Raw genomic sequence first — 5,000 nt, forward strand, 5'->3', positions numbered from 1 at the left:
TGCTATTTACCGTCGGAGTTCACTTTTCATGCTTAAAAATGCATCCTGACACAGTTTTACTCAAAGTTAGAGTCAAAAAAATTTTTGTCAAAAAATCTTCCGTCGGTCATACCGGTACCCATGTCTCATAACTTGTACCAAGTTGTGAAGGGTAAATTTTGACAAAAATCCAAAAAAATCATTAAAAAGTCGCTATTGCTTATTGCATTCAGCATCGTTAGACGACTCTTATATGCCTTGGATGACCACTGTCTGATGATTATTTTAGCTTTTATGCCAAAATTTTGATTTCGTGTCTTACGTCCCTACATTAGACGACCTTGGATTTTCGTCTCCTGCACCGCCATGCAACTTTGATGGTCGGGTAACTTTCACTATTTACTGTCGGAGATCACTTTTCATGATTAATAATGCATCCTGAGACCGTTTTACTCAAAGTTAGAGCAAAAAAATTTTTTGTCCAAAAATCTTCCGTCGGTCATACCGGTACCCATGTCCTATGACTTGTACCAAGTTGTGAAGGGTACATTTTGACAAAAATCCAAAAAAATCTTTAAAAAGTCGCTATTGCTTATTGCATTCAGCATCGTTAGACGACTCTTATATGCCTTGGATGACCACTGTCTGATGATTATTTTAGCTTTTATGCCAAAATTTTGATTTCGTGTCTTACGTCCCTACATTAGACGACCTTGGATTTTCGTCTCCTGCACCGCCATGCAACTTTGATGGTCGGGTAACTTTCGCTATTTACTGTCGGAGATCACTTTTCATGATTAATAATGCATCCTGAGACCGTTTTACTCAAAGTTAGAGCAAAAAAATTTTTGGACAAAAAATCTTCCGTCGGTCATACCGATACCCATGTCCTATAACTTGTACCAAGTTGTGAAGGGTAAATTTTGACAAAAATCCAAAAAAATCATTAAAAAGTCGCTATTGCTTATTGCATTCAGCATCGTTAGACAACTCTTATATGCCTTGGATGACCACTGTCTGATGATTATTTTAGATTTTATGCCAAAATTTTGATTTCGTGTCTTACGTCCCTACATTAGACGACCTTGGATTTTCGTCGCCTGCACCGCCATGCAACTTTGATGGTCGGGTGACTTTTGCTATTTACCGTCGGAGATCACTTTTCGTGGTTAAATATGTATTCTGAGACAGTTTTACTCAAAGTTAGAGAAAAAAATTTTCTTCTCAATAAATCCCCCGAAACCAATGTCTTATACATTGAACCAGGTTATGAGGCGCACCTGTGTGTGAAGAGTTCTTCGTGTGGTTTATAGACATTTCAGGCACTTGGTATATAGTTTTGGTTTGTGCCCAAGTCCCGTACTTAGAGATATTTTTGGTTTCGGACCAACCAATTCGACTTGCCTTCATGTCTTGTTAGGTTTATTATATCAATACTCGAACTTATATGCATGTTCAGGGACATCATATTAACTTTCCGTTTGCACCCAAGTCCCGAACTTAGAGATATTTTTGGTTTTGGACCAACCAATTCGACTTGCCTTCATCTCTTGTTAGGTTTATAATATCAATACTCGAACTTATATGCATGTTCAGGGACATCATTTTAACTTTCGGTTTGCACCCAAGTCCCGAACTTAGAGATATTTTTGGTTTTGGACCAACCAATTCGACTTGCCTTCATCTCTTGTTAGGTTTATAATATCAATACTCGAACTTATATGCATGTTCAGGGACATCATATTCACTTTCGGTTTGCGCACAAGTCCCGAACTTAGAGATATTTTTGGTTTCTTACCAACCAATTCGACTTGCCTTCATCTCTTGTTAGGTTTATAATATCAATACTCGAACTTATATGCATGTTCAGGGACATCATTTTAACTTTCGGTTTGCACCCAAGTCCCGAACTTAGTGATATTTTTGGTTTCTCACCAACCAAATCGACTTGCCTTCATCTCTTGTTAGGTTTATAATATCAATACTCGAACTTATATGCATGTTCAGGGACATCATATTAACTTTCGGTTTGTACCCAAGTCCCGAACTTAGTGATATTTTTGGTTTTGGACCAACCAATTCGACTTGCCTTCATCTCTTGTTAGGTTTATAATATCAATACTCGAACTTATATGCATGTTCAGGGACATCATTTTAACTTTCGGTTTGCACCCAAGTCCCGAACTTAGTGATATTTTTGGTTTCTCACCAACCAAATCGACTTGCCTTCATCTCTTGTTAGGTTTATAATATCAATACTCGAACTTATATGCATGTTCAGGGACATCATATTAACTTTCGGTTTGTACCCAAGTCCCGAACTTAGTGATATTTTTGGTTTTGGACCAACCAATTCGACTTGCCTTCATCTCTTGTTAGGTTTATAATATCAATACTCGAACTTATATGCATGTTCAGGGACATCATTTTAACTTTCGGTTTGCACCCAAGTCCCGAACTTAGTGATATTTTTGGTTTCTCACCAACCAAATCGACTTGCCTTCATCTCTTGTTAGGTTTATAATATCAATACTCGAACTTATATGCATGTTCAGGGACATCATATTAACTTTCGGTTTGTACCCAAGTCCCGAACTTAGTGATATTTTTGGTTTTGGACCAACCAATTCGACTTGCCTTCATCTCTTGTTAGGTTTATAATATCAATACTCGAACTTATATGCATGTTCAGGGACATCATTTTAACTTTCGGTTTGCACCCAAGTCCCGAACTTAGTGATATATTTGGTTTTGGACCAACCAATTCGACTTGCCTTCATCTCTTGTTAGGTTATCAAAATTTTTAATGCAATTGCATGTATTTTGTGAGCTTATGGGTGAGGGATTTATGTAGCGGACTTAGAGAAATTTTTGAAGTCCAAACATTCAATTTGGACTCCATACTCCATTGCTCCTCTAAGAGGTACCTAGTACCCCGTACCGAAGCAACCTTCACGTTTGAACTTTCCACTAGGAGGTGCAGCCATCACTCGACATGTTAATCATTATCACCCCATACTACTCTCTATATCCGGATACGGCGCTAACCCGATTGCTTGCCCCGACAGCAATCGACCCACTCGTAAGCGGGTTACCCGTAGGTAAGTCAACGATGCGTATTGCCCCCTTCAAGCAAACCGATCATCACTCCGTGGAGGAGTAATGACGGACCCGTACCGGTATCAACTGCATATGATCAACATTCTTATGAACCCACACACTCTTCGCTTATATGCTCAGTAACATTTCAATTCTCTCTCTGTCTTTCGTTTTCCAACTCATTCATCGTGCATACTGAACACACCCGGAAAGGTGCGACAGTACACACGAATACACCACCAAGCATGGGTCGCCTGAGAGGATCGATGCGAACGCATCTCTACAACTCGCAGCTCCCAGCCTGAAGTCCCGTCGTTTGCGGGCGGTCGGTAGGCATCGAAACTAGTCAAGTCCACGGTCGGCGAGGTCAGCTGCCACCAGTGTTCCCTATGGTCAGGTACTAACACGTGCGGTGCGACCCTGCGCGATGCGGCCAAGTCTAGAAGCGGGGATGAGGCGCCAGGCTGCGAGGCAGCGCCAGCGTATCTCGGAGGGTTGTTAGGCCCGCTAGCTTACGATTGCCTATGGGGGTTTGAAGCGCTATCAGCTCGGATTGGTTACGACCTTAGAGGCGTTCAGGCATAATCCAGCGGACGTAGCGTCATACCAAAGTCCGGTCGAACTAGTATTGAGCCAGTGGTCCGTACCTGTGGTTCCTCTCGTACTGCACAGGAATTCCGTTAAGATAGCACAAATGCACACACCAGTAGGGTAAAACTAACCTGTCTCACGACGGTCTAAACCCAGCTCACGTTCCCTTGAAAGGGTGAACAATCCTACGCTTTGGGAATTTTGCTTCACAATGATAGGAAGAGCCGACATCGAAGGATCAAAAAGTCACGTCGCTATGAACGCTTGGCGACCACAAGCCAGTTATCCCTGTAGTTGCGATCGGTCAGCCGAAGTGAGCAGACGTGCCTGTGCTGTGCTCCGTGAGGAAAATTTTTTTCGTGTTATTCAGTGAATACAATAGTTAGGGTGGTGAATTTACGTGTGCGGCCCCCGATCTTGGTCCTACGCCCCCCCTCCGAGTTTTTCCGGAAAATTCGGAAAATTGAGGGAGTTTTTCGCGGGATGGTTTTTCGCGAATATTAAGAAAAGTAGTGGACCGATCGGGCCAAATGAGGTCTTAAAAGAAGCGGGCCAGTGTGCCGCATGTTTTTGAGAAGGAAAAACTTTGAAAAGAATGGAGTTCAGTGATATGTGAGTGATTAAAAAGTGAAAATTGAACTTAAAATAGCCAGTGTAGCTTAAGAGCTAGAAGAGAGCTGCCATACAAAGATTTGTGCGTTTCTTGGAGGAGAACAATTCCAGAAAGTTTCAAGACAATCGAGTGAAAACTGGCGGAGTTACAGGGCGGCAAAGTTTCGCACCAAAAAAGGACGCCGTTTTTCGCCTTCCGAAAATGGCGGCGTGTGTGTGAAAAAAGCCGTTAAAAACCGTTAAAAACCGTTAAAAACTGGTCCCTGTACCACCAACACCCGGACGGAACATTTTGTGCGGAGCACCCGGTGTTCGGACGGGTTGTTCAGAGTGTCCGCCCTGGTTTCCCGAGAGTTCCCGGCGGGCCCACTGGCCGCTTTTTGGAGGTTCGGCCGGCCAGTCAACCGATCCGGGCGTGCGACCCCTCCATCGACGCGTCTCGGTAAGTGGAAACTGGGAGTGACCATCCCGCCCCCCTCCCACCCACCCACCACCCACTGGAGCGGAAAAACACCCTCACAAACGGTTTTTCCGCGTTTTCCCGGGGAAGGAAGGGAGATAGCGACTTGGGGTCTTCGGTGGAGTTGTTCGGGTGGACCCCCCCCCACCCACCCCCCTGGAAAACCGACCGATTTTCCACCACCAGGGTGCGCTACAGCCAGGAAAAGCCACCGGTTGAAGAGTTTTCCGACCCTCACGGGAAAACCGGGCTTTTCCCG

The sequence above is a fragment of the Anopheles maculipalpis genome (genome assembly GCF_943734695.1).
Source record: "Anopheles maculipalpis chromosome X unlocalized genomic scaffold, idAnoMacuDA_375_x X_unloc_18, whole genome shotgun sequence".
In the NCBI taxonomy this organism is placed as follows: Eukaryota; Metazoa; Arthropoda; class Insecta; order Diptera; family Culicidae; genus Anopheles; species Anopheles maculipalpis.